The sequence below is a fragment of the Urocampus carinirostris genome, chromosome 1, assembly GCF_059441175.1.
Source record: "Urocampus carinirostris isolate Australia breed hairy pipefish chromosome 1, RoL_Ucar_1.0, whole genome shotgun sequence".
NCBI lineage: Eukaryota > Metazoa > Chordata > Actinopteri > Syngnathiformes > Syngnathidae > Urocampus > Urocampus carinirostris.
In genome coordinates, this window is record NC_142349.1 from 11,743,194 (window position 1) to 11,766,793 (window position 23,600).

The following is a 23,600-nucleotide window of genomic DNA, read 5'->3' on the forward strand; positions in this document are numbered from 1 at the left end:
GATTTGGGTTAACGGTAAAACACCTCCAAAGCCAAGCTTCTTCAGCCAGCTTAGGCATTGACTATCAAAGTTTAAAAACTAAGCCATATATCAAGTGCGATAGTTGGATATTAGCTTATGAAATATGACTGCTTCCTTTTTCATGTTTCTGCCATCAGCCCCGGTCATTTACATATTACTCATACCTTTAATGAACTGCCTTTTTGGAGCGGCGCTCTGCTGTTTGGCTGCGTTAGCGGGTGGGCCCGTGACCGCGCCGACCTCCTGTAAAGAGAATACATCACAATTTCAATCAGCTCATCTCTCACTTTCCCGCTGAATTAATGCCGGTGCTGCGAGGCGTGGCGACACATGGGGCGGGAAGCGGCGCTTAAAATGAGCCACGGCCGCCATGATCAGATTGGAAGCAACCTATAGCCTCGCCGGAGCTGACGACAGTCGGGAGATAAAAAGCAGCAGAACCTATGGGGGTCTTATCTGTGCAACGGCGTTTGCTATCTCTCACCTTTTCATCATAGTCAATTGATGCTTATCAGGGAATTTTTAGGGTCTTTCATTACATATTGCCGACCTCATCTGTAAGGTCCATCCTTGACTAAAGCCGCATTCAATAAAAATGTCAAAAATATTTATCTCAATGCCATTCACGAAGTAGTGATTGTGCTCATCAAATTAATAAGTCTCTTCTTAGCTGTTGGAGTCCAGTGGTACCTCTTGTTACGAGCTTAAATTGTTCCAGTTTCGTGCTCGTCACTTAAATTTCGTGCTCGTAACTCGAATTGCTAATGTAATGAGCAAATTTTCCCAATGTGAAATAATTAAAAACTAATTAGTGTGCTCCTGTCATCTCAAAAGCATACAAGTGAATCCTAAATAGCTATAAAACACATCATCCTGATCACTAAAAACAAATTCAAATAGTACTTCAAACACAAATAATACAGTGATAAGATAAATAATAGATTACCAAAATAACATGATAAGCTTCATAACGAGGGTGTGGTGTGCTGTTGAGGACGGTGGGGACGGATGCAAGGACGTTTCCTCTGTATTTTATATATTTTTTAATCATTTTACATTGTGTAAGCCATATACAGTTTTATGCAGGGAATTAAAAAAAATCTTGAATCTCTGTCACTGTTAGCAGATGACAACGTCAACATAGAGTGTTGCAGTATTCCATATGGTCTTTCTTGATGTTAGTAGGTGCACCCTTTTGTTTCTAAGGTTTATTATTGCTAAAACAGAGGGTTTGCCATCATTAATAAGGCAAGCAATTGGTAGAGGATGAAAAATGAAATCGTTGATACGTAAACTCTGATTGTACACTTAAAATTACAGATGGTTGGTTGGATGGTTCTTCCCGTGCTTGCGTGGGTTTCCTCTCGGCAATTCGGTTTCCTCCCACATTCCAAAAACATGCATGTCAGGTCAATTGGCCGGTCCAAGTTGTACCTAGGTGTGAATGACCGAGCGAGTTATTTGTCTCTGCGTGCCCTGTGACTGGCTGGCAACCGGTTCAGGGTGTCTCCTGTCCACTGCCCAAAGATGGCTGGGATGGGCTCCAGCACCCCCGCAACTCTACTGAGGATAAGCGGTGCAGATAATGGATGGATGGATGGATGGTTGCTTGGTTCCCTTAACCACTAGGGTCGTAGGTGCACCACACTTAATATATTTCAAGGGCACAGGTTTTTTACAAGCGGTCTCTAGTGGTAGCCTCTGGAACTGCTCATGAACTGGATTTTCCTTGGTACAGCAAGGTAGATTTGTTAAAACATATATCATATACTAAATTCTCGTGTTTAGAGGGTCTCATGTTATTCTTCTTGTATTATCAAGTTGGCATTAAAATAAATGAGATAAAGTTATTCAAATGAAATAAGTTTTTACACAGATGAATAAAATATCCCACATCAATCATATCTGCCTTCTAAGTGTGCCAATTTTACAATGTGATTGAGTTGTTTTGATGACGCTGAAAATGGCCATTTTGAACTGGCCACCATCAACTACGCCGAGGAAGACGCAAATCGAGCTGCCGCGACAGAACTGAAAATTAATGAATAAATGGTCCGAAAATGGAGGAAGTTAAAAAACGAGCTCTGAGAAATAAAGAGAACGCAGCGGAGCCTCGGCGGATGTAAGATGAGGTGGCCCGAATTGGAAGAAAGACTCGAGCACTGGATCACAGAGCAAAGATCAACTGGCAAAAGCAATTCGACTGTCCCATTCGACTAAAAGCAGCAACGCTAGCGGAGGTAATGAAAATGGAAGATTTTCGTTTCATGAAACGTGGCTGTTTTGCGTTCGGGCCAGGACTACTGTGGCGCAACAACTTCTGGCGGAGTTTTAATGGCAATCTTTCACTTCTACTGCAACCGAAAACACATCCAAACTCAGTTTTGCTCTTTTTTTTTTTTTTTTTTTTTTTGTAATATTGTTACATTTCAGTGTTTTACTTTGTGATAAATCCTTAAATAAACCACAAGTAAAAAGTTTTCCTCCTACTGCTTTTTTAAACACTTGTATGCTTGTCCGTGTGATTGTAAATCGGTTGCGTGGTAGTCGTACCCAAGAGAATATAAATCAAGAAATATAACCTGCTACGAAGAGTGCGCCTTTTAACACGGTGCGCTTTATGGGTGTAAAAGTAAGGTAGTAGCCTATCAAATTCTAAGACACAACCGCTCAGAATACTGCATAACAATGTCGAGAGAAATAAAATACATCCCATTACACAATAGTTTGAAAATAAAGTCAATAGTGCAAATATAGTGTATACAAAAGTGGATTCAATTTGAAAGTTATAATGTATGCATAATCTTACGGCTCACAAACAACATTATAGTAATGGTTAAAATGTGACGATAGTATTGATCAAACACAATAGTATCGATCTGTTCGAAGTACTCCGTCAGTATCGCATATCTGTCAACCTGTACGTTTTGCCGTACAAAGTATGTTTATTATGCATTTTAGGACGTGTACTATGTACAAGAAAATCTGTACGGAACAACGCAAATTTGTCAATTATGGGTACCATCCGGTATACGCGGACTATCACAAAACGGCAAATCAATCAAGTCAAACGAGTTTGCCGCGGTAGCCTCTATCTCAGTATCGTTTTTTTCGTTGCAAAGGAAGCGAGCGGTTTGATGCTACTGTGTGCATGCGTCTGCCGCCTGGGGATTTCCCATCATGCATCACTCTGAAAAAAAATATGGTGTAAGATTATTTTGTAAGTGAAAATAAGACAATTTGTAAGGGCATGGAGCCGTGGAGGTTGACAGGTATGGTATGGATAATATTGATATTTGGATCATTCCACCCACCCTTACCACAAAGAAATTTTGGGCAAATACAAAAGCAGGAAGTATGAACTAAACCTACAAAAATTAAACCCTGTTTTTTTTTCTCAATACTGGTATATTGTCGTAAAATGTATATTTTTGTTTATTTAGCTTTTTTCATTTATATAAGGCAACTTTTGGGAAATTTTACACACTTGAAGACCTCATTGAATAAATAATATAGTCATCTCATATAGAGGAAGTACTTCTAGTGCCAATATTATGAATTTATGAAATGGAGCACTAAAACATTCAAGCAAAAAGGCACACTGACTGAAGCCTGTCACAGTAGTTTCAAACACTGTCTAAGCAGCAATGGCTAGCAAAGAGGGAAAGTTCCTCTTAAAATGCCAACTTACATTTAAATAACCTAAGAATCACACTTTGCACTTTCCATCACCCTGATTCCATTATCACCAGAAAACTTCCTTGTTCTGAAATAACAGTTTGTGATGCAGTTTTCCTATCCATAAATGTTAGCAAGAATTGCTCCATGCTAATTACCTACTGCTCTAGTGACCCACTTTGTTAAGCCTAGTGAAGGAGAAGCTATTTTTGGCAGCAAATGTCAAGAAGTCTTTTCGTGCCAGAAAAGGGGTAAGACCACAGCAATTCTCCCACCTTGCTTATTGAACTAGGATGAATAGGAATGCTTCTTTTGTGAAGAAATAAATTGATTCATTTAAATGATGTCATTTCTGAAATCGAAATAATCAGAAAAAGCTGTAGCCTCCTAATCTTCTCTCTGGTCATTTTGCAAAGAGAGTCCTTTCACAGGAAAGTGTAACCTTAAGAAAGACTTGCATCAAAGGGAAACCAGATAATGAGAATTGTCTGAGATCTGGTGAGCGAAAAATACACCGAAATTACGCTTGCAGTAAAACAATATGTGATGTGCCCACTGTGTTGTCTCTTATGCGCTCAATAATGAGACGAGAGGTGTAGGCTTGAACAGATATTTACGCTCATGTCTCTCGCAAGTAAACCATATTGATCAACAGCAAACAGTAGGAGACACACCGCGCATGCACCGTGACAATGTGGCACCTTGGGTAATGTAGTACTTCTGTGATCAGGCACATAACATCTCAACCACGATCGTAAAAAAAGGACCAAATCAGACTAAACCGCAAATTGAACTGGGTTTGGGAGCATGACTTTAAAATTATAATGAAATACAGTTATCTGTTAAAAAATGTCATCAGCAATGTAATCCACGTACTATAATACTGCTGTAATGTAACTTGATTAATTTAAATAACTTTTGGATTTCTCAGATACCAAGTGGGCTAATAAAAACAAATATAACTAAATATGCTTAATTTTGTTTAAGATAGAGCAACAATTTTACCTTGGAAAAGAACTCAAATCGGGTAGTTACTTGTAGTCTGACAAAAAAAGTACTAAAATGTAAAACGTAGTATCGGTTTACTCGACTGCGTGTACATGCACATGTACCGGTAATTGGAAAATGCACGAACTAACTCAATCATTGCAATCGTAAAAGTCGCAGTCAGACTAAGACCTTAATCAGATTAGTATGCATGTTTATACGGTTTTACATGATTGAAATACTGGCAACATACAGTCTCCAATGGGATTATATCCAGAAAGTAAGCAGCTAAATGGTAAATTAATGCGTATTGATTATGCTTGTTGTGATTACATGGTAAGTTTACATCCCATTAAATTTATTTTCGAAATGAGTATAGATGCAAAGTAATTAAGGGATCAATATGGAAACACACTACCATGCTCCTTATTTATATTTGAGCCATAGGCAAACCATTCTTATTATGACTGTACTATGCAATGATACATCCATGCTTTATTGTTCAAACAATGACAATAATTTTACCTACATGAAGTATATTACAAGCAAACACTCTGCACGAGTGCTTTAAGCAGAATTTTAAACCCTTAAATAAACGACCTGGAGAGAGATAGGCACCGCTACAGTGTACTTGCCCAGGACATATCACAAGAAGTGGTGCCCCTATAACCCTGGTTCCGTAAGCCATAAATGAAGTGTATTTAGCAAAAGGAAAACTTTATCTTTCCTATGCCAGACAAGGTCTGCTCTGTTTTCGATCAGCACATTTAGAACCAAGTATTATTTTAAACGCACCAAGTGTTGACTTTGTAAATGTCCAATGTACTCTGTGGTGTCAGTGATTGAAATTCTGATAGAAACGACTCGTCTATAAGCGCATTATGTATATGTAAACGTGAGCCACATGTAAATGAGTGCATGAAGTGAATGAATGGATGCTTGAAATTATGTTGTGGAAGATGGCATACATCCCCAGGCATGAAATTGTATTTTTCATTTAATGTTTAGGTATAAAATCTCTCATCTTAAGGAGAAATTCACCATTTTGAAGTCAAGAAGGGTGACCTACGTGAATTGTATGGATCCGAGGAGAAAATATTTTGAGGTGGGGAGGGGGGTATTGTGAGATTTCACAGAGTAAATTGGGCGTTTGAGGTGGTGCCATGAATTAAAATAATTTTATTTGAAGTTTGCAGGAGTAATGTATTTTTATGTGTGTAAAGTGCATGTGATTTATTTTTATTTTTTTTATTCACAGTACCAGAGGTGAATGTTAGAGAACAGAAAAAACACAAAGTCGTCTTGAAAGATTTGAAGTAATCTGAAAAAAAGCACGACAAGGGAAACCACTCTTTGGTGTATTAGATGATGAATCATGAAGGACATGAAATAAATACATTGTAAATTTTATGTTAGGATTGTATTCAGATTTGTCAACAAGTGATTTTATTCATGGCTGCATGTATTCAACAACGTTTGTGGATGCTTAGTTTAAGCTTAGAAAAAGTAAAAAAAGATTCTATAATCTATCTGTGCGTACAAAAGAGAGGATGGAGGAGGAAGAGAGTGGGACTTTGGCGCCAAGTGCACACGCACACGCGTGAGTGCATCAGATGTGTCGGACAAAGAAAAGGAACCACAGAACACATGGCTGCTGTGTGGCATGTAAACAGTGGCACAGGGTAAGTTACGATGGCGTGACGTGACGGCCGTTAAGTGTGCGGTTGCCAAATAGGGTGGTGAAAAGAATGCCTACTGTAAATTGGCAACAGTGAGGCCTTTCCAAGTGCCCTATTGAACATAACATTGGCGACAAGGATGGAGCTTCCACTTTCACCCCTTCCTCCTCACCGTGATGGTGATCCACCAGTCCCATGGCCCCCCGGAATAGGATCTTTGGAAACTTTTATTGAAGCCATCGGGCTATTCGTCGCTAGCGACGCGGGAAAGTGGGCAATGCTAATCCATCGCCTGTTCAGTGAAGCCTCGGACTCGTCAGGAAATTTGCGGACTGTATTGCATGTCTCTCTGGACACCTCGCCACTCCACAGAGCGTCATGGTGGAGTATATTATCTTACGGCAGCATCGACGCGGCCTGGTGATTTGGTCCACTATTATGTCACCGGCATCCAGGTTTAGCCACCCTCTGCAGGTTCAGAGATTTGGAGGATGAGCTGAGCACATGATGGACCTTAAAACCTTTTATCGCCGGATGACACGTCACTAATTAAAGAGAAAAAAACAGTGAGAGAGAAGCCCGTGCCCAGCCAGAGGCCGAGTTCATGATTGACATTTGTGGCCCGACCAGGCCCTGATTTTCTGGTCGGGTTCATGGGCTCAGGCCTAAGATCCAATGCCGATACCATTTGCTTGGAAAGGTCGTGATCATCAATTAATTAAATTGTCAGTCTTTCATTAAATATCTACAACGAAAATTTTAACAGAATAAAAAACGTATTTTATATTTACGATAAACACTGCACAAAGATTTTAGGGACTAAAAACGTTTTATTTGTATTTGAATACCTACAGTTCAAACATTAACAGTATACAAAACAAATAGAGGGCGGCTCGGCAGCTTAAGTGGTTAGCGCGTGTGGGGCACAAATCCAGCTACCAGTCCTCCTGTACATGTTCTCCCCATGTTTGCGTGGGTTTCCTCCAGGCACTCCTCTTTCCTCCCACATTCCAAAAAAAACATGCATGCCCGGAAAATAGGCCAGTCCAAGTTGTCCGTAGGTGTGAATAAGCGTGTGAGTTGTCTGTCTCTGTGTGCCCTGCGATTTGCTGGCAACCCGTTCAAGGTGTCCCTGGCCGACTGCCTGGAGATACCTGGGATCGCAGATTCACTCCCGCAACCTTAGGTAGGATAAGTCGTGCAGATAAAGGATGGATGGATGAATAACTACAATTTAAACTTTAACATTCTAAAAAAAATAGAAATATTTCTATTACAACTGATTTCAGAACAAAACAAAGAGAGACAAATAAAAAGCAGCAATGTAACAAAAAGACAAATATAGCAATGTCAACATGTCAACTAAACCTTCATTCAAGTCACAAAGTACAAATACAGTAATCATTATATTCTAAAAACCTTTAACAGTATAAAAACAATACTGCTACTAAAACTACTTTAGCAGGGCAAAGTCAAAAGAGTGAAACAAAAAAAAACGCAATGTAATGAAAAAGCTCTTTTGGCTTTGTTGCCATAGTGAAAACTAATTTACAGGTTTTTGCTTAAGAACTGTAACTTGGTTACATTTTTGGTTGCATCTTGTTGCTCTCTGTAGGGTGAATATTTTTCCAGTGTTAATGTAAATATGCCACAGTACTGGACCACTTTGCCACACATATCACACTTGGCATAATCCTTTTCTAGTGTTGAAAGCAAAAGTTCACACCACACTTCGGTTCCATTCTTACTACTATCAGAAGAAGCCCACTGATCCGACTCAAATCTATCTATCTATCTACCTCTGTCATATTTAGCTTCTGATAAGAGTGTGCGTGTAGATTTGGCCCTTTGTTCTGTCTGGCAGGCAAGATGCAGCAGCAGGCCGGGTATTGAGAGGTGCTGAAAGTGTACCTTTGTCACACACTCAGGCTTAAACCCAGAAAGAGGTGCTGGGTGAGAGAGAGGCCTGTGTTGTCTAAAAATGGTGGTGGGGTGAAGCATCGATCCCAGGAAAACAGTATCGATCCAATCTAAGTACTTGCATAGTATTGAAAATATTGATACTTGGATCAATCCGTCTGCCCCTAATTCAAGGTGAACTGAAAGACGACAGAGATGTGTGAGTCATCTGTGCAAAGAAAAAAGAACAGTTCTTGTTTTTTGGTAAATAACAGGCTCACACTTATATTTTGTGCGTCCTCTGGATGCATCAGCCTGCAGAGTAAGGCACGGCTACATTTTCACACACACCTACATCATTTCCCCTTGTCAAATTACAGAAAAGGTAGTTCTAAAAGGAACACAGGAAGCCATTGTGCCCACGTGAATTCTCATTTTGTTTCTTATCTCTGGATGTAACTGCTTTTTGAGTCTTTTGAATGAGGGTCACAGAGCTTGAAATAGCATTGAACGCATGCGGTGCGGCGGTGGCAGAGGTTAGTGAGCAAAGATGCTCTTAGACGAGGAGGTGAGAATGGGCGTAATAAAGTCCTGGCGGCTGTCCACAGTGCTGAAATCAAACAGCATCTCATCATAGAAAAATACAAGGGCAGGATGAAAAGATGCCTGCGCTGGACCGAAGACGCCGCAGGGCTAATGGCACCGCCACGCGACAGACGGCGCTCACACACTGAGCCTGTTGTTTGCGTAAAGATGGCCGGGAGCCTTGTTTAAAGATACATTTTGGTGTGGCGAAAGGAGAGAGTGCCTCTAATAGGGAACAGTGGGCATTGGCACATCTATAATGGAATACGACGCCAGCGGTCCGGTTGTAAATGTTGACACGTTCCCTCGGCTTCTTCGTCTAGCGGAAATATGAAATACATTTTGCTTCCTGATCATCGGCCTTTCAGTGTATTGTCAAATGCGGCTGTACGCAAGGAGATAAGAAACCAATCTCGACATTGACCTTCCATCTGGATCAAAGCTGGTTTTAAACTCTCAGCACGAGAAGGAAGGATACTTGCTTTTCGCTAACACATGACTGTGAAACACACACAACCAAAATGGGTGTTCCTTATAATTCTGTGCTTGCTGGCACCCTGTATGGCCATAATGTTGGTATGTTACAAGGGTACACTCATACACAGGTTCCCAAGCTTTTCTGTACCACAGTTTAATCTCTGACAATTTTTCATAGCCCGGTTCATTGTATTAAATGTGTTTGACAATATTAACCATAACAACAACAATATCAATGATAACATTAATAATAATAAAAAATAATATAAAGAAGTGTAAATCCCGTGTGCAATATTTGAATGTCCTTAAAACATCGCACCAACATCGTATGGCATAGGCAACTCTGCGCCAAATAATTGCAACAATCATTTATACTGCAACAATCATTTAAAATTTTCATTGTCATCAACACAACCCAGAAAATTATTGGCTGGTCTTCGCCCAGTCTGGGGGGAATGCCCTCTAGAGGCATCATTTTTATAAATTCCCCATCAAACTGCAACCATAATGCCCCCACCACTCCCTACTTCAAAACTAGATAACTTTTCCAGTAGTACATTCTCCCAAATGGCCTTATTTTTAGCCTCCTACCTCACTTTCTTTGGATGGTTGATCACTTTTAAATTGGACTCAAATGATTACATACACAAAAGAAAAACAATGAGATTCCTAGGATAATTGTTTGGACCAATTCAAGGGGCCAAAAGGGGGGAAAAGAAGCATGTTCCGAAAGGCTTATTTTATTCTGTGAGTGTCTGCCTCCACTGTTCCAGAAAACAGGCTTAAGTTCAGCTTTAAAGATGTCTGTCTGCCTGCCTTAACTTCATCCCCTGCTTGTGGCTCATAGCGATTCTGTGCATGTGTAGCCAAGGCCAGCTATTGCAAAATCTCATTCGTGGTTAAAGATAAGCATTGTTTGCTTAACGGCATATTTCATGCTCAGCGAGCCTGACCTGATGGCCAGCATATAAAAGTCTGCAGGCTGCTTCATTTTCATCAAAGACTGAAAGAAAACTGCAAGCATGCGTGTGAAATCACTTTCCAAACCTATATTTGAATGGAATATATATATATATATCCATCAATTATCTGCACCGCTTATCCTCAGGAGGTTTGCTGGAGCCCATCCCAGCTCTCTTCGGGCAGTGGGCAGGGGACACCCTGAACTGGTTGCCAGCTAGTCCCAGGGCACACAGAGACTCTTTTGCTTATTCACACCTAGGGACAATTTGCCAATTATCCTGAAATGCATGTTTTTTGAATGTGGGAGGAAACCGGAGTGCCCGAAGGAAACCCATGAAAGCACGGGGAGAACATGCAAACTCCACACAGGAAGGTTCGATCCCATGACTTCAAAACGATGCCACACACGCGCTAACCACTGCACTGCCGTGCTGCCCTGAATGTAATATATTTTAAATAAAAACAAAATGTATATTTGCAACCCACTGCACCAGAAAGTAACAATTTGGATTACAGTATTGACCAATACAGATTGAGATTTATTCAAAAATACACACCCTGACATTTATGTTTTTCCCCAGGCAGCTCAAACCTAAATTGTTGTGTGATGAAATTAACAGCAACAAAAATGCCTTATGTATTTTTTCTCAGCTCTAATGGTTTTAATATGACAATATCCCAATAACATAAATTTCAAATATATATTAATCCCTTCTATTTCAGGGGGTTACATAAAAACACCCTAACCCATGTTATGTGAAATACATGCTGCAGTAACCTTACTTTTTCTAGAATTATTACACAGTTTTATACTGTGTGATACACTTAACAAGTAAGTATTGTATACTAGTGATGTTAGTGTCTTGCACAGTCAGATTTACAAATAAAAAAAAAACTGCATCATCATCATTTGATTGGCAGAACAAGTAAGTAATATATAATTATAGCCCAGACAAAACATGCAATTGTCTTAACCTTTACGTGAAGTTTATGTACTACTCCTACATCCTACACGCCCACATTTCTTGTGTAAATATTGGGTAAGTTATAACCTTATCTTCTTTGTTACTTTATGTTCTTTGTTTTCTTTTATCCTCACTGTCAAATGTGAAGCTGGAGTGCCACGCCCAATTTTGTTGTCACAATATGTTCAACCCATTTTGTAACAATGACAATAAAGGTATATTTTATTCTCTTCTATTCTACTCCTTTTAAAAGCATCAATAAACAGGTAATCCTTCATTGTGAGAAATGTCAATGCGACAAAAACAATTACTGGATGGCTTTGCTTGCTGTTACCTTGCCAATACTATCACTAATTATTTCGGTTGGGCCTGAGCTGTACACCAAATATGTCAAAATCCTGCACTGTTCCCTCCCTAACACTCTCTCTTTCCTCTCTTTCACTGTCCTATCTTTCAACCTCACCTTATTTGGTCACTCACTTCCGGGTTCAATTTTCTTCCTCACAGCTGTGGTCACTTGTCTTGATTTCCCTCCTATCACAACCCTTCCTTGTCACTATTTAAACTGCCTCCTTGGCACTTTGCTAGTTAGTTCATTCTCTTTAACATCAAAGCCCCAGGACTCTTGTCTCAGCATCTTGTTAAAGCAGTGTGTCGAACCCTTTCCTGCTCTTCTGGTACCGCCTGACCATGCAACCACTTATTTCCCCTTAAAAAGGCCTACCAATGTAATTATTTGTTTTTCGAAACAACAACAAAAATCTTAAGTCAAAACTAGTATCTTAGTCTACAGTACCCTGGTCGGTACTGGAATCTTTGGTATTGATTTAATCCAAGTAAATACATGGAAGAATTCAATACTCTTTAATTGGAAATCTCATGATCATTAAATAATTGAACTCGCTCGGCATTAGGTTTTGTATTTTGATAAGAACCGCCTTAAAATGTCTGTTAAAAAAAAACTACAATGCAAACTTTACCAGCGTAAAGAATAGATATAAATATTTATATATTATTACAAGTATTTGAGAACAAAAGTGAAGAGTCAGACCAAAAAAGCAGCAATGTAACGAAAATACAAATATAATTAAGTCAACATGAAATTTTTTTTACCTTACAGTACATTGCACAATATTTTGAAAATGAAGTCAAACTGCATATCGTGTAAGCAATATGTAAACAACATATGAAAACCTTTAAGAATACAAAAAATAAAATACTTAAATGACAACACTTCAGAAAAGTCAAACCAAAAAGCAGCAATGTAATAAAAATACAAATACTGTATAAGAGTGTTACCAAGACAACTAAACTACCATATTTTACGGAGTATAGGGACCACCCAAAATCCCCAAATTTGCCAGAGACTCAAAAAGGGTGCCTTAAAATCTAGTGCACCTTTCTAGGAAATACGGTGAATACATTTGGCAATGCATAACTACTGTATATCGAAATGCTTCTACATACGGTAACCATTTGTGAATGAATCAATTCATTTTAGTTGTGTTACCAGATTCCCAAATATTTATGTTTCATGAATTATGTTGATTCATATTCTGTTTTAATCTCATGCCTCTTATTGTTCAATGCACCTCATTTAAGAAGAAAAAAAAAGTTCACAATACAGTATTTTCGAAGGTGCTTCTTATAATCAAGTATGCCTCATCGTCCAAAAATGCGGCGCATTTCATTGCAAAATATTTTGAAGATAAAACCTGTAGTCCAAATAAAGTGTAACCACAATTAGATCCAATTTGAAAGTTATAGTGTATGTATAATCGTACGACTCACTTACATCATTATAGCTTTAGTCACATTGAGAAGACAGTATCGATTTTAAGACAAAAAGTATCCAATCCAAGTACTCACTCGGTATTGATAATCTTGACAGTTGGATCGATCCACCCTCCCTTAATCGACGGCTATTTTATCTTGAAGCGAGACTAAGTCTTCGTGTGGGAATAAACCTCCCCAACGATCACAATTTATTTCCATTTTGTAAATCTTTGCCATGTCGTTTGTTTGTTTTTCAATATTCTGTAGAAGGATTGTGTTTCATGTTTAAGAATAGAGTGTGTGAAATCTTCCCCAGCCTTTTAATGTGAAAAGGTTGACATGTATGGGACTGTCGAACTAGCTGTTTAGACCTACTGGAACACCGACCCTTCCTCTGCAATTGTTGCCTTGCTCTATGACTTTCTGTGTACCAAACATAAGTCTGCTGTACTAATCAGTGTTTCTGCACTTAATATGGCCCTACAAAGTAACTCGTAATACCGTCTCAAGGACTGCGTACAAGAATTTCTCCCACCCTATATTCTCCCTACTGAATATCCGAACACTTAACCCATATATATGTAACGGGTGTAATAATAACTTTTGTTTTAAAATTCCTGCTGAAATATGTGTATAGTTTTTGGTAAGTGTCCTGCAATGATGAGTCCAACAGTGCCACCTGCTGGTATGGGTATAGGGTTTGTTTTGGCTTTTGACATGTGACCGGAAGGCGGGGTTTTGTTGGCAGTCTACAGAGCGAGCTGCCAACGGTAAGACACATCTTTTCGTCCTCCACAAAAAAAGTAAATTTTAAACATTGTAACCACAGCTGACAAATCTCTCAACATGCACAGTAATGTGATTGATGTTGTCAAGCTGTTTGGATTTATTTTGTTTCTGTTGTGCTAAAATGTTAATTCCCCTTATAGAGATCAAAGAGATCAAAGCCAGTTGAGAAGCTAATGTTGTGACTCATTTCATCTGCAGGTAAATTGTATCCGTTTTTATACTTATTATTGTTCTTATTTCTACTTTGTCATATATATAAAAAGGATGATGTTGATTAAAATTCAGACTAAAGAAAAATATGTTGACTTCATTGTAAACGTTAAAAGACCACTATACGAGCTCTTGTTAAAAGTATCTTGTTAAAATGGATGTAAAAATGTATTGTGATATTCTAAAATGTATTTTATGTAAATTGAAAAGAAAGCTATTTGATATGTTTTGGGCAGTCTACAAAGCGAGCTGCCAACGAGATCAAAGCCAGCAGAGAAGCTAATGTTGTGACTCATTTCATCAGCAGAAACTGTAATAAAAACCTCATCATCCAGTCCAGCGTGAATGTGGATCTTTGGTGGGACAGGTACACCGCGGTTACATATACAACAGTAAAAAAATACTGGAATCAGAGGTGTTACGATTTGGGGGTGATGGACCTATGTCTGGAGGTAGGAGGGGTACCAGAACCTAACAAGGGGTTAAGTTTACATGCACTTTTTAATCTCACCAGTAGATACTGGTAAGCAGGGCATAGGGAGGGTGACATGGCTTACACAGGGACCACATACCTACGGGAAATCAATGGGGCAAACGTGAGGACAGGGTGTTGAATTTTGGTCTCTGTATATGTAGTGTTAATTTTGCAATACACTATGCCATATAAAATAGAAAAAGTCTTGGACAGAATTCCGTAATGGAGGAGAAAATCATTGAGGAATTTGAAGCCTAAAGACAAATTGGATATGGTGTGTCTCCGCTAAGGTTTCAATTGCCGGCTTTCAAGATGACACAAAACAAAAAATATGAAGGGTTCACCTCTTCCACAGGTTGGTGTACAAGTTTTCTTTTACTTTGTATTATGTGACTATTTTTAAGCAGTTTTAGGAGGTCTTCTTCAATGCGAGTTTAGATGGTAGTTTGCAACTAGTTACTTTCAGAGTAACGCAATTACTTTAAAAAAGTAACTAGCAACGGTATCTAATTACTTTTTTCAGTAACGTGCCTAACACTGTTCATAGTAGAACGTGAAAATTCAGCGGTTTTTAAAAAGAACATCTAAAAATTGTGAAAATAGATAAGAAAGAACTTGAATAGATATGATGATTTAATATATTTTTGACGAAATATTTCCATATTGACAGGTGAGACATAGCCTCACCTGCCTCTCCTGACAACCTGACGTCACTTTTCAGGATGGATTGATGAATTCAGTAAATGCTCCGCACACACGTTCCCAACACAAGTTTTGCATTTGAGGTGCACGATCAATGTCAAGCAATTCATCCAATCTACAAGCAAGGTTTGCATAACAAACAAGGCCAGTATTTGGACAGGATGCCAACACCATTCCCTCCTCCTCCGTCCTCGTTTACCTCCTCCCCTGCCGGCCACCAACTCATTAAGGCCGTTTTCAAGTTGCCAATTGTGTGATGTCTGACAGTGGTTGTCAGTTATCCGGGGGGACACAACGCCGCACAAGACGTGTGTATGTGTGTGTTTGTGTGCAGGAGGAGCACAGCTGGGCCTGCCTCCATTGGCAGGTAGTTTTGTTTTTCCATGGCGCACATTTGCACTGCACATGTCCAATTTGTGGAATACTGCACAACAACTTTTTATGCATGCTGTAATTCTTCCACCGCTTATCTATGGAAGAAGTTGCAGAACCTTTGTCTTTGATTGATTATTAAGGGGAGGTAAATATTGATTAATCATAGGGCCTTGCACGAGGACCCATAATTTATATTGATGAATATGAGGGGATTGCTATTGATTGATTTTTTTCAAATAAACTTCTACTGGCATGCAATGTTTGAAGAAAATGTCAGGATAACAGACGTAGCAAGTTTTAGACTACTTATTCAAGCGTGGGAGTTTTCATTTTGCTAAGAAACAGCATTGTAGTTACATTGTATAAGTCAATTGCAAGAGAGTTAGTGTCATAACTTGTATTATGTCATCCGTTTACTTGTTTAAATGAAACGTTCCTATTGTTAAGTATTTGTTTCCATTTCTTGGCTTGGTCAACAGGCCAGGTCAAGGGAGGCAGGCTGTGCCTAATCTTTCATCATGAAAATGTAAAATTGAAAATGTATTGAATGGTTATAATTATTGGTTGCTGGTTCTCACTTAACAATATGGGATTTTCTTTGGCAAAATCATTGATTCTTCTTACATAGTAAGTGAATAGTTTCACAGTAGTAAAATGTAACCGTGCTAAGCATATGATCCTCATCTACAGTGTGTCAAATTAACACTTGTTATTTTATTGTGTAATGCTCTTGCTTCATGACAGAGGACAATGGTGAGACCAGAGACTCTGACTTGATGCACTCCTTGGCCCCAAACAATACAATTGGTGATAGTATTGGCAAGCTAATAGCGAGTCAAGCATCCAGTAATCTTTTTCTAGTTATGTACATGGATATTTTTTTCATGATGAGGAATTCAATGGAGGAACCTTTTTGGATGAACCAATGTCCTTTTGAAAAGTTTAGTTGTATTGCACAATTCCTGGTACGAAGTAAATAAAGTCCTTACTTCCTCAAATGAGGTATCATTGCAGATGAACTGATGTGAGAAATGCTTGGCGTAAGGGAGGTTAAGGGTGAAGGTTAAGCAGTAATGTGAGTAAAAGTTTTTGTCTGGTGAGACACAGTCAGATTAATCATTTTATTGGCAGAGCAAAAAATGTATATACAAACTGTAGCATATCTATCTATCTATCTATCTATCTATCTATCTATCTATCTATCTATCTATCTATCTATCTATCTATCTATCTATCTATCTATCTATCTATCTATCTATCTATCTATCTATCTATCTATCTATCTATCTATCTATCTATCTATCTATCTATCTATCTATCTATCTACATCTATCTATCTATCTATCTATCTATCTATCTATCTATCTATCTATCTATCTATCTATCTATCTATCTATCTATCTATCTATCTATCTATCTATCTATCTATATCTTTTCTGTAATGTACTGATAAATATCAGACTTTCATATATTTTAGATTAATTACACACAACTGAAGTAGTTCCAGCCTTTCAATGTTTTAATATTGAAGATTTTGGCAAAAATAGTGAGGAAAAAACAAAAAATATAGCATATTTCATCCGACCAATAAAAAGTATTTTACATTAGAAAGAGTCAACCTTCAAATAATTATGTTCAGGTATACACTCAATATTTGGTTGGGAATCCTTTGGCAGAAATGACCGCTTCAGTGCGGCGTGGCATGGAGGGAATCAGCCTGTGGCACAGCTGAGCTGTTATGGAGGCCCAGGATGCTTGGATGGCCAACTTTAGCTCATCCATGGTGTTGGGTCTGGTGTCTCTTCACTTCATCTTTACACTATCCCACAGATTCTCTATGGGGTTGAGGTCAGTAGAGTTGACAAACCAATTGAACACAGTGACGCCATGGCCAGTCAACCAATGGTTTTGGCCCTGTAATCAGGTGCCAATTTGTGTGGAAAAATAAAATCTTCATCTCCATGAAGTTTTTCAACAGATGGAAGCATGAAGTGCTCCAAAATCTCCTGATAGCAAGCTGCATTGACCCTGCCCTTGATTTGCTTTTCCCCAATCTTTCGCCAGACTCTGGTACCTTGATTTCTAAACGACACAAAATTTGCTTTCATCCCAGTACTTTTTTCCACTGAGTAACAGTCCAGTGTTGCTTCTCGGTCACCCAGGTTAGGTGTGACTGCCGCTGTTTCTGGTTCAAAAGTGGTTTGACCTGGGCAATGCGACACTTGTAGCCAATTTCTGCACACGACAGTGCATCGTGGATCTTGATGCTTCTACTACAGACTTAGTCCACTGCTTCCTCAGGTCCCTCAAGGTCTGGAATCGGCCGTTCTCCACAACTTTCCTCAAGATCCGGTCACCTCTTCTGGTTGTGCAGCGTTTTCTGACATACTTTTTCTTCCTACAGACTTCCAATTGAGGTACATTGATAGAGCGCTCTGGGAAAAGCCTATTCGCTCAAAGATTTCTTGAGGGTGTCCATGGTGCCCTTCAGGTCAGCAGTCTTACCCATGATTGCGATTTTGAGTAATGAACCAGGCTTGGAGTTATTAACAGCCTCAGGAATCATTTGCGGGTGTGTAGGGTTAACTCATTGACTCAGATGTTTAGGTCAGAAGCTTGTTTGGAGGACCCTTGCGTGATATGCAAATTTTTGAGATAGGAATTTGGGGTTTTCATGAGCTGTAAGACAAATTGATGATAGAAGACCTGAAATATTTTAGTTGGTGTGCAATGAATGTTGTTATTGGTTTGCTTGAATCAAACCTCATCCAGCTTTACCTTCATGCTTGCCCATTACTGGTGCGGCCCACCTTTTGCCTCCACGCTTCGCCACACAAACATGCTGCCTTGTGACAGTAACACTAAATTGTATGAAATAAGGGCGATTGCCACGTCAATGGGTAACCTGATTAAGTCTGCAAAACTGCACAATTGGTTTATTCAAGGTGAGTATGCACACCCCCTACATTGCATATTACCGTACTTTTATTGCAGTGTGTATTTTATGTAGCACTATTTAAATACTCTATAGAACACGCTACAGTAGGTATTAGCACGTCAAATTGGGTATTTGTATATTGTATTCCTTTTGCTTGATTAATGTATGGTTCTCAGCGAAGGGATGCTGCTGGATATGTGAATTTCCCTGCGGGGATGAATAAAGTATCTATCTATCTATCTATCCATCTATCCATCTATCTATCTATCTATCTATCTATCTATCTATCTATCTATCTATCTATCTATCTATCTATCTATCTATCTATCTATCTATCTATCTATCTATCTATCTATCTATCTATCTATCTATCTATCTATCTATCTATCTATCTATCTATCTATCTATCTATCTATCTATCTATCTATCTATCTATATATCTATCTATCTATCTATCTATCTATCTATCTATCTATCTATCTATCTATCTATCTATCTATCTATCTATCTATCTATCTATCTATCTATCTATCTATCTATCTATCTATCTATCTATCTATCTTTCTATCTATCTATCTATCTATCTATCTATCTATCTATCTATCTATCTATGCTTTTTGCATGGCTTCTAGTGCATTTAACGTGCTGGTTCATTTGCAACTTAGCAGGTTTGAGGGGAAGGAAGGAAGGAAGGAAGGAAGGAAGGAAGGAAGGAAGGAAGGAAGGAAGGAAGGAAGGAAGGAAGGAAGGAAGGAAGCAACGAGGGAGAGTACAGACAAGGAAAGTAGGAGACAGACGGACAAAAAAAAAAACAGAATTTAATGACATGTACCACAGACAGTATAATGCCGACAGATAAAGAATAGCACTGTATTATTACTGCTATACAATATCCATCCATCCATCCATCCATTATCTGCACCGCTTATCCTCAGTACGGTCGCGGGGTGCTACACAATAATACTTTAATATTCAACATTATAATATATAGTCGTAAATAGCTGGGATTAATCAAGGCCATATTGAGAAAACTTTAAAGTTAATATTATTTTGAAGCTTCAGATGATCATGACTCTGCTTCAGAAAGCAAGGAAACTACAACTTATTGTTAGGTAACGCATATCTCATGACAGCTTAACTGTAACTGAAGTTTTCTCTATTAAACAACACTTGGCATTGTATACACAGCAAGCTAGATTAAAATGAATATTTTAGACTTTGTTTCTGCTTCATGAGATAATTAATAGATGTATGTATCCACTGGTTACTTTATGTCAATCTCCAGTTGAAGCAAAACAAGCCTCTTGTGGGTTTTTATAATTCATAATGGCTGCCCATTGTGCATATTTTCTCCACAATTGAAAACGGTTCTCAGGTGTCTCATTACCATCACTGCAACATGCTGTTGTCATAATATCCCAAGGGTGTAATTTTATTATACACCTAACATGTTGTGCCACTGCTCTCCCCATCTCTTCCACTTTTATCATCATGACAGAAAGCTAGTGTTCTCAACAAAATGATGGCCACAACTTACAACAAATATTGAAAAGAAAAATTGGATGTCCAGAAGATGAGCTAGGATGATATATTCACGTATGGAGTCTGCGATTCACTATCATGTCGCAACATAACGCTCACATATTGAACTCGTGGTATGTGGTGAGGTTCGTGTCTGGTGAGGCACAGTCAAGTTTTACAAATTAATGAACATACATCTTATTCATCATTTGTTTGGCAGAGCAGGAAAGCAATATATAAACTGCAGCATGGGAAAAATTGTATTGTCTTACCTTAACTTATAAATGAAGTCCCATGCAATGAAAAAAAACTGATAAAAAAATACTGGATAGCTTGTCTTTCTGTTAGTTTGCTAATACTATCACTTCTTATATTGTTTGGGGCTGAGATGTGTGCCAAATCAGAATCCTTGTTCTCAATATCACCCTCTGCCATGAGGCAAGAGAATTGTACGCCACACTCTGCATCTGCAAATGCTCAGCACAGTAAAACCTTACATTCTAATTGTGTAAATAATATTCATGATATAGTGTAAAAAAACGGTTGTTTTAAAAAGGAAAACAGAAGAATTGTGAGTTAAATGAGAAATAACTAACACTAAATAAATGTGTCAGCATCAGCATTGTTCCTTTTCTTGCAGTAGTTGTACAATTTTTCTTCACTTATAAGAGTAAAGTATTAGTATTTTCCAGTACTTTTCTAATTTTGTTAACTTATAATTGTGTAAAAGCTCGGTGGCCTTGGGGGTAGGGCGCCCGCCCCGAGATTGGGAGGTTGCTGGTTCAAGCCTGTGCCGAGTCATACCTAAGACTTACAACATTGGTACTCATTAGGGGTTGGAATTGGGGGGTTTGGTCACCTAATGACTCCTAACACATCAGTTTGGTTGAGCAAGGGGGCTGGGTATCCCCTCTTCTGTATCAATCTCCCAGAAAGAGTCAGAAATGTGAATGTGTTCTTGGCTCTAGCCACCTCCCACTAGGGGGATATATATATATATATATATATATATATATATATATATATATATTGAAATTTAAATGTAAACATTTTCTAATGAATACTTTGAAATGTTATGCTTATAACATTTATGCGTGGGTTTCCTCCGGGCACTCCGGTTTCCTCCCACATTCCAAAAACATGCATTTCAGGTGAATTGGCCGGGCCAAATTGTCCCTAGGTATGAATGAGTGAGCGAGTTGTCTGTCCCCGTGTGCCCTGCGATTGGCTGGCAACCAGTTCAGGGTGTCCCCTGCCCACTGCCCGATGATTGCTGGGATGGGCTCCAGCACCCCCGCGACCCTACTGAGGATAAGCGGTGTAGCTAATGAGATGAGATAATGAGATAACATTCAAGTATATAAAGTTAGTGCTCAAAGGACAAATCAGACATATGGTTATTTATTTTATTATTTTAACACTCTTGAACCAGGTCGATAACCTGTAGTATTTCAAGGTATAAATAATGTGATATCATAATCAACCAAAGTCTTGTCTAAGTTTTACTATCAGAAATCATACATTAAAAATATATATTGAGGCAGAAAGCAAATAACGACATCAAAATATTTAGGTAATTTTTTCAATGATCTGAGATTGTTTCTGAGAAAATATTACACATCAAAAGTACACAAAAAACAGTTATTCAACCAGTGTGCCTGGGCAAACTAGTGAGTCATTAGTCCTTGTCTAGTGTGGTGCAGGAATACTATCATTGGGAAAAAAAATTGTACCCGTAATAAAAACAAGCTTTTGTTTTCATCAAGTGATCACCCAACTTACATCCATATCAGTAGGTGGTTGCAGATTACTTTTTTGCTTTTGCCTTTTCCTAATTAATTATCCGCTCTGGAGGTAGTGCTGTATATTTAATAATTTATTTTCACTGATAAAACTGTTTTAAAAAAATGGTAAAATGTAACAAATTAAGTGAAAATATTGCACATAACTTTGTTTATTTTAAATATCATTTTTACTATTTGAATACAAATTGGAACATAATAAAAATATTATGTTCCACTGGCAGATAATTTTTGCTCATCTTGAGGATTCTTTTTGTATTAAAAAAGAAAGAAAGAAATACAATAAAACTTGAAAAACAGGTTAAAAACAGAGAAAAATGCAAAATTGTAGCAGAATTATTGGTTAAAATTGTCCACGAATGAAAAACAAAAAACTGTTATACTGTCAAGTGAAGTCGAGTCATGTTTATTTGTATAGCCCGTAATCACAAGGAGTCTCAAAGGGCTGCACAGACTATTTGCAATCTACAGACTATTATTACACCATCCCTTGTTCTAAACCTACATGAGGAAAAGGAAAAACTCAAAAACCTCATGTGATATTCGGAAGATTACTATTTTAAAATGCTGGTCCAGGTGATATGAGAATTTAATCTTGAAAAAAAAAAATCACATAATAAAAGGGTGCCAGGAATTATTCTAAAATACCTTTGACAGAGAGTGTCTTTTTAAAAAAAAAAACTGTGTGAACTCTTTATTTTGTCACTTTCTTTAAACATGTATCTTGTTTTAACAAGTATCTTACATTCCGAAAATCATAATTTTAGGTTTAACATTACTGTAGGTCTCCTCAATCAAAGCTGATTAAAGCGTGCACCCATGCAATAAAAGTTCACCTAGCGTGTGCATGAAGAACTCAACGAAAGTTCCATTGTCAACTGCTGAGGGGGGGAAGAAAAACCTCCAAAGGGAAGAGTTTTTTATTTCCACCACAGATTCGGCCACACAAAAAAACGTACCAATGTTACAAAAAAGGTATAAGATATCCCTAAAACCAATGCAAAAGAGAGGGAAATGAAGCAAAAGGTGAACATTGCTGAAATAAACGAGCGGATCCAAACGATTCCACGAGCACGTTTGTGTCTTACGGGGATACATTGAAAAACACTGTATGCGCCTGACCACCGTGGCTCCAACTATCAAGCAAGAAAGCAAAAACAAGAGAAGAAAAAAAATGAAGGATAAAAATGATGTACTCACTGAGCAGGAGTAAGGAAAAAGAAACGTTGTGACTGCTTGGCTTGCAGGCAGGCTGACACTCTCTCCAGTGTTGGATGCTGGCAGCATCAGCATCAGCCGGCAATGGTGTCACGTGACTCAGGAGGGGCCGTGCTTGTGTGGATTGTGACGTAGATGCACATGGGCTCACTTGGACTATCTCTCTCTCTCTCTCTCTCTCTCTCAGCATCCATTTGTTCAGCAAGGGATAATTAATGGATAGATAGATAGATAGATAGATAGATAGATAGATAGATAGATAGATAGATAGATAGATAGATAGATAGATAGATAGATAGATAGATAGATAGATAGATAGATAGATAGATAGATAGATAGATAGATAGATAGATAGATAGATAGATAGATAGATAGATAGATAGATAGATAGATAGATAGATAGATAGATAGATAGATAGATAGATAGATAGATAGATAGATAGATAGATAGATAGATAGATAGATAGATAGATAGATATTAAAAAAAATGCATCCTGAGACACTTGTAAGTTAAGGTCACTTGTACCTCAAAGGGCCACT

The 23,600-nt window shown here is 38.3% G+C and overlaps 1 protein-coding gene across 3 annotated transcripts in view; it reads right to left on the bottom strand.

Moving 5' to 3' along the window:
• Positions 1–23,175, bottom strand: part of LOC148373559 (RNA-binding Raly-like protein) — a 111,100-nt gene extending 87,925 nt beyond the window's left edge. For all 3 annotated transcript variants that reach the window (XM_088326643.1, XM_088326651.1, XM_088326634.1), the window contains exons 1-2: positions 23,043–23,175; positions 186–264 (exon numbers count right to left, since the gene is read on the bottom strand). The gene's annotated coding sequence lies outside the window, so the exon portion shown is untranslated. The remainder of the gene's footprint in view (positions 1–185; positions 265–23,042) is intronic.
• Between the last annotated feature and the right edge of the window lie 425 nt (positions 23,176–23,600).